The sequence below is a fragment of the Arachis hypogaea genome, chromosome 11, assembly GCF_003086295.3.
Source record: "Arachis hypogaea cultivar Tifrunner chromosome 11, arahy.Tifrunner.gnm2.J5K5, whole genome shotgun sequence".
Taxonomy (NCBI): domain Eukaryota; kingdom Viridiplantae; phylum Streptophyta; class Magnoliopsida; order Fabales; family Fabaceae; genus Arachis; species Arachis hypogaea.
Window position 1 is genome coordinate 131296744 of NC_092046.1, and position 12809 is coordinate 131309552.

General features: G+C 41.1%; 1 non-coding gene across 1 annotated transcript; it reads right to left on the reverse strand.

Annotated features, from left to right (window-relative positions):
• Positions 1 to 421: 421 nt before the first annotated feature.
• Positions 422 to 529, reverse strand: LOC112724484 (small nucleolar RNA R71). Its single transcript, XR_003163645.1, has one exon. It is a non-coding gene; the product is annotated as a small nucleolar RNA R71 (small nucleolar RNA).
• Between the last annotated feature and the right edge of the window lie 12280 nt (positions 530 to 12809).

The following is a 12809-nucleotide window of genomic DNA, read 5'->3' on the forward strand; positions in this document are numbered from 1 at the left end:
AACAGAAATTTTCGAAAAAGAAGGAGACATGGCCGAAAATAATAACAATGCAAGGAAGATGCTTGGTGACTTTACGGCACCAAATTCCAATTTACATGGAAGAAACATCTCAATCCCTGCCATTGGAGCAAACAATTTTGAGCTTAAACCTCAATTAGTTTCTCTGATGCAACAGAACTGCAAGTTTTATGGACTTCCATCAGAAGATCCTTTTCAGTTCTTAACTGAATTCTTGCAGATCTGTGATACTGTTAAGACCAATGGGGTTGATCCTGAGGTCTACAGGCTTATGCTTTTCTCGTTTGCTGTAAGAGACAGAGCTAGAATATGGTTAGACTCCCAACCTAAAGACAGCCTGAACTCTTGGGATAAGCTGGTCACGGCTTTCTTAGCCAAGTTCTTTCCTCCTCAAAAGCTTAGTAAGCTTAGAGTGGATGTTCAAACCTTCAGACAGAAAGAAGGTGAATCCCTCTATGAAGCTTGGGAGAGATACAAGCAACTGACCAAAAAGTGTCCTTCTGACATGCTTTCAGAATGGACCATCCTGGATATATTCTATGATGGTCTGTCTGAATTATCAAAGATGTCATTGGACCATTCTGCAGGTGGATCCATTCACCTAAAGAAAACACCTGCAGAAGCTCAGGAACTCATTGACATGGTTGCAAATAACCAGTTCATGTACACTTCTAAGAGGAATCCTGTAAGTAATGGGACGCCTTAGAGGAAGGGAGTTCTTGAAATTGATGCTCTGAATGCCATATTGGCTCAGAACAAAATATTGACTCAGCAAGTCAATATGATTTCTCAGAGTCTGAATGGAATGCAAGCTGCATCCAACAGTACTCAAGAGGCATCTTCTGAAGAAGAAGCTTATGATCCTGAGAACCCTGCAATAGCAGAGGTGAATTACATGGGTGGGCCCTATGGAAACACCTATAATCCCTCATGGAAAAATCATCTAAATTTCTCATGGAAGGATCAACAAAATCCTTAACAAGGCTTTAATAATGGTGGAAGAAACAGGTTTAGCAATAGCAAGCCTTTTCCATCATCCACTCAGCAACAGACAGAGAATTCTGAGCAGAATCTATCTAGCTTAACAAATATAGTTTCTAATCTATCTAAGGCCACTTTAAGTTTCATGAATGAAACAAGGTCCTCTATTAGAAATTTGGAGGCACAAGTGGGCCAGCTGAGTAAAAGAGTCACTGAAACCCCTCCTAGTACTCTCCCAAGCAATACAGAAGAGAATCCAAAAAGAGAGTGCAAGGCCATTACCTTACTTGGTGTGGCCGAACCCAAAGAGGAGGAGAAGAACGCGAATCCTAGTGAGAAAAACCTCCTGGGACGTTCAGTGACCAATAAGGAGTTTTCCTTTGAGGAACCAAAGGAATCTGAGGCTCATCTAGAGATCATAGAGATTCCATTGAACCTCCTTTTACCATTCATGAGCTCTGATGACTATTCATCTTCTGAAGAAGATGAAGACATTGCTGAAGAGCAAGTTGCTCAATATTTAGGAGCAATCATGAAGCTGAATGCCAAATTATTTAGTAATGAGACTTGGGAGGATGAACCTCCATTGCTCATCAAGGAACTAAATGCCTTGGTTTAGCAAACTCTACCTCAAAAGAAATAGGATCCTGGTAAATTTCTAATACCCTGTAACATAGGCACCATGACCTTTGAAAAGGCTCTGTGTAACCTGGGGTCAGGCATAAAGAAAATGCCACTCTCTATAACGGAGAAACTAGGGATCTTTGAGGTACAGGCTGCCAAATTCTTATTAGAGATGGCAGACAAATCCATGAAACAGGCTTATGGACTAGTAGAGGACGTGTTAATAAAGGTTGAAGGCCTTTACATCCCTGCTGATTTCATAATCCTAGACACTGGAAAGGATGAGGATGAATCCATTATCCTTGGAAGATCTTTTCTAGCCACAACAAAAGCTGTGATTGATGTGGACAGAGGAGAGTTGGTCCTTCAACTGAATGAGGACAACCTTGTGTTTAAAATTCAAGGATCTCCCTCTATAACCATGGAGAGGAAGCATGAAAAGCTTCTCTCATTGCAGAGTCAACCAAAGCCCCCACAGTCAAACTCTAAGTTTGGTGTTGAACCCCCACATTCAAACTCTAAGTTTGGTGTTGGGAGGTCCCAACAATGCTCTGAACGTCTGTGAGGCTCCATGAGAGCTCACTATCAAGCTATTGACATTAAAGAAGCGCTTGTTGGGAGGCAACCCAATGTTATTTAATTATATCTATTTATTTTCTATTGTTATTTTATATTTTTTTAGGTTGATGATCATGTGGAGTCACAAAAACTATTGAAAAATCAAAAACAGAATAAAAAATAGCATTACAAACAGCACACCCTGGAGGAAGAGCATTCTGGCGTTTAAACGCCAGAAACAAGCATCTGTCTGGCGTTTAACGCCAGAAACAAGCACCAAGCTGGCGTTTAACGCCAGAAACAAGCATCAGTCTGGCGTTAAACGCTAGAAACAGGCTACATTTGGGCGTTTAACGCCATTAATAGGCAGCAGTCTGGCGTTAAATGCCAGGATTGCACACTAAGGGCATTTTACACGCCTAATTGGAGCAGGGATGTTAAGTCCTTGGCCCAACTGGATCTGTGGACCCCACAGGATCCCCACCTACCTCACCATTCAAATTCAAACCATTTCTCTCCCAAACCCACCCATTCACACACCTCCATTTTCTTCTTCTTCTACTACTTCCTTTCTTCTTTTGCTCGGGGACGAGCAAACCTTTTAAGTTTGGTGTGGTAAAAGCATTGCTTTTTGTTTTTCCATAATTCAGTGGTAGAGCAATTGACTGCAGATCAAAGAGCTATGAGGGAAGAGCAACAAAGACAAGGAAGAGACATAGAGGAGCTCAAGAGCACCATTGGTTCTTCAAGAAGAGGAAGACGCCACCCTCACTAAGGTGGACCCGTTCCTTAATCTCCTTGTTCTTATTTTCCTGTTTTTCGTCTACTATGCTTTATGTTTTATTTCTGTTTGTGTCTTTACTATATGATCATTAGTGTTTAAGTGTCTATGTCTTAATGCTATGGGTGTCCTATGAATCCATCACCTTTCTTAAATGAAAAATGTTTTAATTACAAAAGAACAAGAAGTACATGACTTTCGAATTCATCCTTGAAATTAGTTTAATTATATTGATGTGGTGGCAATACTTTTTGTTTTCTGAATGAATGCTTGAACAGTGCATATGTCTTTTGAAATTGTTGTTCATGAATGTTAAATATGTTGGCTCTTGAAAGAATGATGAAAAGGAGAAATGTTATTGATAATCTGAAAAATCATAAAAATGATTCTTGAAGCAAGAAAAAGCAAAAATGATTCTTGAAGCAAGAAAAAGCAGTGAATACAAAAGCTTGCAGAAAAAAAAAGAAAAAAAAAGAAAGAGAAAAGAAAATTGGCGAAAAAAAAGAGAAAGAAAAAGAAAAAGCAAGCAGAAGAAGCCAATAGCCCTTAAAACCAAAAGGCAAGGGTAATAAAAAGGATCCAAGGCTTTGAGCATCAGTGGATAGGAGGGCTTAAAGGAATAAAATCCTGGCCTAAGCGGCTAAACCAAGCTGTCCCTAACCATGTGTTTGTGGCGTGAAGGTGTCAAGTGAAAACTTGAGACTGAGGGGTTAAAGTCAAGGTCCAAAGCAAAAAAAGAGTGTGCTTAAGAACCCTGGACACCTCTAATTGGGGACTTTAGCAAATCTGAGTCATAATCTGAAAAGGTTCACCCAGTTATGTGTCTGTAGCATGTATGTATCCGGTGGTAATACTAGAAAACAGAGTGCTTAGGGCCACGGCCAAGACTCATAAAGTAGCTGTGTTCAAGAATCAACATACTGAACTAGGAGAATCAATAACACTATCTAAATTCTAAGTTTCTATAGATGCCAATCATTCTGAACTTCAATGGATAAAGTGAGATGCCAAAACTATTCAAGAGACAAAAAGCTACTAGTGCCGCTCATCTGATTGGAGCTAAGTTTCATTGATATTTTGGAATTTATAGTATATTCTCTTCTTTTTATCCTATTTGATTTTCAGTTGCTTGGGGACAAGCAACAATTTAAGTTTGGTGTTGTGATGAGCGAATAATTTATACGCTTTTTGGCATTGTTTTTACATAGTTTTCAGTATGATTTGATTAGTTTTTAGTATATTTTTATTAGCTTTTAATTAAAAATCACATTTATGGACTTTACTATGAGTTTGTGTATTTTTCTATGATTTTAGGTATTTTCTGGCTGAAATTGAGGGACTTGAGCAAAAATCTGATTCAGAGGCTGACAAAGGACTGCTGATGTTGTTGGATTCTGACCTCCCTGCACTCAAAGTGGATTTTCTAGAGTTACAAGAGTCCAAATGGTGCGCTCTCAATTGCGTTGGAAAGTAGACATCCAGGGCTTTCCAGAAATATATAATAGTCCATACTTTGCCTGAGTTTAGATGATGCAAACTGTCGTTCAACGCCAGCTCTCTGCCCTATTCTGGAGTTAAACGCCAGAAACAGGTTGCAAAGCAGAGTTAAACGCTAGAAACAGGTTACAAATTGGCGTTTAACTCCAAGGACGACCTCTACACATGAAAGCTCAATGCTCAGCCCAAGCACACACCAAGTGGGTCCCGGAAGTGGATTTCTGCATCATTTACTTATCTCTGTAAACCCTAGTAACTAGTTTAGTATAAATAGGACTTTTTACTATTGTATTTACATCTTCGGATCTATCTTTAATCAGTCTTAGGTGATCTTAGACTCTTATGGAGGCTGGCCATTCGGCCATGTCTGGACCTTGTTCTTATGTATTTTCAACGGTAGAGTTTCTACACACCATAGATTAAGGTGTGGAGCTCTGCTGTTCCTCATGAATTAATGCAAAGTACTATTGTTTTTCTATTCAATTTAAGCCTATTTCTTCTCTAAGATATCCATTCGCACCCAAGAACATGATGAATGTGATGATTATGTGACACTCATCATCATTCTCACTTATGAACGCGTGCCTGACAACCACTTCCGTTCCACATGCAAACAAGCTTGAATGCGTATCTCTTAGCCTCCTGATTCACAATCAGAGTCTTCGTAGTATAGGCTAGCATTATTGGCGGCCATTCTTGAGATCCGGAAAGTCTAAACCTTATCTGTGGTATTCCGAGTAGGATCTGGGAAGGGATGGCTGTGACGAGCTTCAAACTCGCGAGTGCTGGGCGTAGTGACAGACATAAAAGGATTACTGAATCCTATTCCAGCAGGATCGAGAACCGACAGATGATTAGCCGTACGGTGACAGCGCATTTTGGACCATTTTCACTGAGAGGACGGGATGTAGCCATTGACAACGGTGATGCCCAACATAAAGCTTGCCATGGAAAGGAGTATGAAGGATTGGATGAAAGCAGTAGGAAAGCAGAAGTTCAGAAGGAATAAAAGCATCTTTATACGCTTATCTGAAATTTTCACCAATGAATTACATAAGTATCTCTATCTTTATTTTATGTTTTAATTATATTTTAATTATTAAATCACCATAACCAATTGAATCTGCTTGATTGAGATTTACAAGATGACCATAGCTTGCTTCAAGCCGACAATCTCCGTGGGATCGACCCTTACTCACGTAAGGTTTATTACTTGGACGACCCAGTGCACTTGCTGGTTAGTTGTGCGAAGTTACGACAAAGAACTAAAATTATGAACGTGCGTATTAAGTTTTTGACGCCGTTACCAAGGAATGAACGATCACAATTTCGCATACCAGGCTTCCAAAATCCCAGCCGTCTCATGTAGGACTTCACCTTTTCTTTGTGCTGGTATGCAATTTCCTCCTGCCGTCCACTGAGTTCTTCTAATTTCTGCATATAGGTGGGATCATTGGGATTCATGTTGGCTACTGCATTGCACAAGTAGCTCAACTTATTTTGTGCATAGTAGTCATATTCTCCTCTTGCTACAGTTCTGGCTTCATAGAGGTGTCTGGATTCAGCAAGGCTCTCCTTTTGATGTAATTGATATTCCAGCATCATCCCTAAACTGCCTTGCAATTCTCCCCAATTGATCTGTTCTTGCTGCTCCTTCAGGGTTCAAAGCTCCATTGGAAGTTTTGTATGTTCTCATTCACTTGGTTCCATTGCTCCCTTTGGTTATTTTGAAATTGGTTGACATCTTCTCTCAGTTGATGCAAATCTCCCTTCATTTGATGCACGTCTCCTTGCAGCTGCTCCCAGTTTACTCCTTCAGGAAATTGCTGGTACTGTTGATATTGTTGATATTGTGGTGGTTGAAGTGCCAGGAAATGTGGTTGCTCCTTTGCCTCTTCTTGTTGTTGTTGTTGTTGTGGCATATGAGCATGAGCTCTATGCTCTCTGGCCCTCTGAAGTGGGTTGAAAGCCAACACCTTGGCCATTTTCTTGGCAGTTATAGGCTTGTCTTGCTTCACCAGCACCTCATCAATAACTTTCTCAACTCCAGCTTCATCACATAGCTCTTGTATGATGCTGAGGAATGCCAATCTTGTGCTTTCATTAGTGCTCTTCAGTATTTTGTTGATGTTGGCAATCAACTCCCCAACATTTACATTTTCTCCCTTCATAATGCTGTATATGAGCACAACTCTCTCCTTGGTCACCTCTAAGGTGTTGGATGTAGAGATCAAAAATATTCTCACAAAGTCCAGCCACCCCCTAGCTTGGGGGCTCAAGTCCCTTCTTCTCAGCTGGTTGGGTTCCCCATCTTTGTCATTGATCTACTACACATTTGGTACACAAATTTCGTTCAGGATTTCATCAAATCCTGAGTCCGTTTGCTTCATCCTCTCCTCATAACTCCGAGTGGAGTTTGTCCTCTTCACCACCAGCACCTTTTCTATGTTAGAGGGACTATAATCAATAGATTTCCCTCCTCACATAGCTAATATACCCATAAGCTTGCCCTGGCTGTGGCACGGCATTGGCATAAAATTCCCTTACCAAACCTTCCACCACTTTCTTTGGTGGGTTGCAGAAGCGTGCCTAGCCCCTGTTGTTTATCTCGATGTTAATTTCAGGGTGCTCATTCCATCCCAGTTGAAAACCAACCTCTAGGATGATCTCCCTCCCACTTACCCAACCATAGAATTAGTTTTGGTTGCATGCGGAGAGAAATTTGTATTCATTGAAGGTTGAGCTTGAGGAACCGCAAGTTGGTTCTTTGGTCTTTCTTTTCTTTGAGGCTGAGGATTTCGGTGGTGCCATTGGGTGGAGAGAGAGTGTGTGTTTGAAGGTTCTGAGATAGTAATAGAGTGTTGCAAAGAAATGTAAGCAAAACAAAAGTTTTGCTCCAACACCAAACTTAGGACTTGATTGTCCCAATCAAGTAAAAAGATAGAGAGAAAGGGGATGAAAAAAGAAAAAAAAAAGAGAGAAAGAAAGGTCTGTGTGAGTTTCTTTTGTGTATGGAATGGGGTTTGAAGTGGGAGGGAAATGGGAAAGTGATGGGATTTATAGGGGGTGAAGGGTGTGGTTCGAATGGTGGGAAGTGGAAATGGGTTTAATGTTTTCCACTTGGGGAGTGGCGCCTAGCGTGGGAAGAGGCGCCAATCCTTATCTCACTTTGCTTCCTGTATGTGTTGAGTTCCAAAGTGCAAGTATACTTTGACCTCTTTTTCTATCAATCAAGTGGGCCCCATTCAATCTCCTGAAAATGAAACCGAAACCCCATTAGTAATGACAAAATAATCCTCCACATTCCTTTTTAATGCTAGTGAATGGATTTGCAACTGATGGGTGTCTCTTGGGACACCAAACTTAATTCATTTTGTATCTTAATAAATTGGGTTCATCATTGGGTTTTTAATGTGTTCATGGGGAAGAAGTAATTCCAATTCTTTCACATTCTTTTGCTTCTAATCTCCCCTGAACACATTAAAATTCACATTCAAGCCTCCACCAATATATTAAATGCTTTCAAATTGAGTGGTATTGGGCTTGTTAAGTGATCCTCGTATGGTGGTGACCACACCAAACTTAATCTCTGGGCTTACTCTTCAAAAATTAGTTTATCCAAATGATTGTAAGCCTAGATTAAGTAGGTGAGTGGCCACACCAAACTTAGCTTTTTAGCTAGTTCTTAGCCCAATCACTCATCATCAGTGAATGCCTTCATCAAGTTGCACTTCCAAAAATAGGAGACAAAATAATTCATAAAGCTATCCTAACTATCAAAGCTGAAATTAAATTTCCTAAGCTAATATTCACAATCTACTTTTAAGAAAGCAATAAATCAAAAGGATATAAAGTGTTGGGGTGCCTCCCAACTAGCGCTTCTTTATCATCACTAGCTTGGCGTTCTTCCTTTTTCAGTTGAGGTGGTAGCTCACTCTCCTTTCATCCAGTGAGTCCCCTAGGTAATGCTTGAGTCTATGGCCATTTGCAGTGAAGGTTCTTTGTGTTTTGTCCTCCATGAGTTCCACTTGACCATAGGGGTATGGTGAAGGGTCCTGACCATCTAGACTTAAGCTTCTCAGGGAAGAACTTAAGTCTAGAATTGTACAATAACACCTTTTGTCCTTCAGTGAACTCCCTCCTTGTTATCTTTTGATCATGCCACCTTTTTGTGTTCTCTTTGTAAATCTTTGCATTCTCATATGCTTGGTTCCTAAATTCCTCCAGCTCGTTGAGTTGCCTTAGTCTCCTTTCTACAGCAGCTTGCTCATCAAAGTTCAGTAGTTTTAGAGCCCAGAATGCTCTATGTTCAAGCTCAACTGGCAAATGGCAAGCCTTGCCAAATACTAATTGGTATGGAGACATCCCAATAGGTGTCTTGAAGGCTGTTTTGTAGGCCCATAAAGCGTCGTCCAGCTTCTTAGACCAGTCCTTCCTTGAGCTTTCAACAGTTTTTTCAAGAATCCTTTTGAGCTCCCTGTTGGAAATCTCTGCTTGCCCATTGGTCTGCAGATGATAAGGAGTTGCCACCTTGTGCTTGACTCCATATCTGAGAAGGAGTGCTTCCAGTTGTTTATTGCAGAAATGTGTTCCTCCATCACTAATGAGTTCCCTGGGAACCCCAAACCTGCTGAAAATGTTCCTTCTTAAGAAGCTCATTACAACCTTGTTGTCATTTGTTGCAGTGGCAATAGCTTCTACCCACTTTGACACATAATCTACAGCAACAAGTATATAACTATTTGAGTAGGAGGATGAGAAAGGCCCCATAAAGTCAATCCCCCATACATCAAATAGTTCTAACTCCATTATAAATCTCTGTGGCATCTCATTATTTTTGGGTAGATTGCCAGCCCTTTGGCATTCGTCACATCTTGATACCAAGTCCTTTGCATCCTTGAAAATGCTTGGCCAGTAGAATCCACATTGGAGCACCTTGGCTGCTGTTCTTTCTCCACTAAAATGGCCTCCATATGCAGATCCAAGACATTGCCAAAGCACCTCTTGTCCTTCCCCATGGGATATACACCTCCTCAAGATTCCATCAGCACACTTTTTGAACAAATATGGCTCATCCCAGATGTAGTATTTGGCATCTTTGATGAGCTTTCTCCTCACGTATTTGTTAATGTTGGTAGGTAGTTCCCCAATGGCCTTGAAATTGGCTATGTCTGCAAACCAAGGGGTCTCTTGGATCATCATCAATTGCTCATCAGGGAAGCTTTCATTCACTGCAAGATGGTGTGCTCTTTCTTCTTCTTGTAGAATCCTTGAGAGGTGGTCAGCTACTTTATTCTCTACTCCACTCCTGTCTTTAATTTCAATATCAAACTCTTGGAGTAGCAGGATCCATCTTATTAGTCTGGGCTTGGATTCTTGTTTGGTAAGCAAGTATTTGAGTGCTGCATGATCAGTGAATACAATTACTTTAGAACCAATGAGATATGATCTAAACTTATCTAAAGCAAAGACAATGGCAAGTAATTCCTTCTCTGTAGTGGTATAGTTCCTTTGGTTCTCATTAAGAACCTTGCTGGCATAGTAAATGACATGCACTAATTTATCCTTCCTCTGTCCTAAAATAGCCCCCACGGCAAAATCTGATGCATCACACATCAACTCAAAGGGTTAATCCCAACATGGTGGTGCTATGATAGGCGCAGAGGAAAGTTTGTTCTTAAGTTCTTCAAAAGCTAGCATGCATTCATTATCAAAAACAAAAGGTACATTAGAGACAAGCGGGTTGCTCAAAGGTTTGGCAACCTTAGAAAAGTCTCTAATAAACCTCCTATAGAAGCCAGCATGTCCTAGAAAACTTCTAATTGCTTTGACATTGCAAGGTGGGGTAACCTTTCAATCACCTCCACTTTTGCCTTGTCCACTTCTATGCCCCTTTTTGAGATTTTATGACCAAAGACCACCCCCTCTATAACCATGAAATGGCATTTTTCCCAATTTAAAACAAGGTTGGTCTCTTGGCATCTCTTTAGCACCAAGGCTAAGTGATGTAAGCAATCAGAATATGAGTTACCAAATACAGAGAAGTCATCCATAAACACCTCAATGAATCTTTCAATCATATCTGAAAATATAGAGAGCATACACCTTTGGAATGTTGCAGGTGCATTGCACAATCCAAAGGGCATTCTCCTATAAGCAAAGACACCATATGGACAAGTAAAAGAAGTTTTCTCTTGGTCCTTTGGGTCTACAACTATTTGGTTGTAACCCGAATAACCGTCAAGAAAGCAATAGTATTCATGTCCGGCCAGCCTCTCAAAGCATCTGGTCCATGAATGGTAGGGAGCTTCCTGTAGTCGATGCACATGCGCCAACCAGTCACTGTTCTTGTTGGTATCAGCTCATTCTTCTCATTTGGCACAACAGTGACCCCTCCCTTCTTAGAAACTACTTGCACAGGGCTCACCCAAGGGCTGTCTGAGATGGGGTAGATCACCCCAGCTTGCCATAACTTCAACACCTCCTTCTGGACCACTTCATTCATAGTTGGGTTCAGCCTTCTTTGTTGTTGTCTTGAGGGCTTAGCACCCTCCTCAAGCAGGATCTTGTGCATTCACATTGAGGGGCTGATCCATTTTAAGTCTGTAAGTGTCCAGCCTATAGCATTCTTGTGTTATTTCAGCACTTGGATAAGTTCCTCTTCTTGCTCCTTACTCAAGCTTGAGTTGATGATCACTGGGTAGGTGTTGTTGTCACCCAGATATGCATATTTCAAACTTGGTGGTAAGGTCTTCAGCTATAGTTTTGGTGCCTCTTCTCCATTGTTGTCTTTGTGGTTTGTCATGATTGAACTTTCCATGGTTCCTTGTGGTAGTTCTCCATGTGGTGTTTGTTGCTCCAATTCTATAGTTCCTTCACGTTGCTCTTCTTCCAAAATCCCTTGAACTATTTGTTCTATGGTGTCCACCATCATGCATTCTCCTATTGATTCCTTGAGATAGCTCATTGCCTTGAAGACATTGAAGACCATCTTCTCCTCATGTAATCTCAAGACTAGTTCCCCTTTTTACACATCAATGATGGCTCCAGCAGTAGCTAGGAATGGCCTTCCTAGGATAATTGAAGTGTTAACCTCTTCTTCCATATCCAGCACAACAAAGTTAGCTGGGAAAATGAATTCTTCCACTTTCACCAATAAATCTTCCACTACTCCCTGTGAAAACTTGAATGTTCTGTCAGCCAGTTGGAGTGCCATTCTTGTTGGTTTAGCTTCCTCAATTGTCATCCTTCTCATCATGTTCAAGGACATGAGATTGATGCTAGCCCCCAAGTTGCATAAGGCCTTCTTAATATTGATATCCCCTATGATGCAGGGGATTTGGAAACTCCCTGGGTCTTTCATTTTCTGGGGGAGTTTCTTTTGTATGATGGCACTACACTCCTCAATTAGGACTACAGTCTCCTTTTCTCCCCAATTTCTTTTTCTTGTCATGAGTTCCTTCAAGAACTTGGCGTAGAGGGGCATTTGCTCTAGTGCTTCAGCAAATGGTATATTGATTTGGAGCTTTTTGAAGATCTCCAAGAATCTGGAAAACTGGCCATCCTTCCTATCCTTCCTTAGCCTGTGTGGGTATGGTGCCTTTGGCACATAAGGCTTCAAGATTGGCTTTGGTGAAGATGGGTTAGGGGTCTCTTCTTTCTTCTTGTTTTCAGGTCTTTCTGCAGCTTCTTCTTTATGGTTCTCCTGGCTTGGGGTTGCCTCTTCTACCACCTTTCCACTCCTAAATGTGATGGCCTTGCATTCCCCTCTTGGGTTGGCCATGGTGTCATTAGGAAATGTGTGTGTAGAAATTGGAATTTGCTTGGATAAGAACCCCACTTGTGCTTCCAGCTTTGAGATTGCTGCACCTTGATTCTTCAGATTCGATTTGTATTCTTCTTGGTTAGCATCTATCTTCCTTTTAGCCTGTGTTTGTCTCTCCAAAAGAGTGAAAATAGCCCCTGTGAGCTGTGATGATAGTTGTGCTATTGCAGCCTCTACTCTCTCAAAGTTACCTCTGATCTCGCATGGTTGTGAGGTTGATGTTAATGTGTTTTGATGGTGGTGTGTTTGCTGGGTGGAAGGGTATGATGTGTGAGGTGGATTGTGATAGGGTCTGTTGTTGTTTGATTGATGGTTGGGATTGTGATTTTGGTATTGATTGGCTTGGTATGGCTTGTTATGATCTTGGTTGTGACCTTGTTGGTTCTCCCATCCAAAATTTGGGTGGTTCTTCCATCCTGGGTTGTATGTCTTGGAGTTAGGGTCATATGGTAGTTGAGAGGGGTTGTGTACATAGTTTGCTTGCTCACATTTGACTTCTGGTGCATCTCCTTCTTGGGGTGGTGC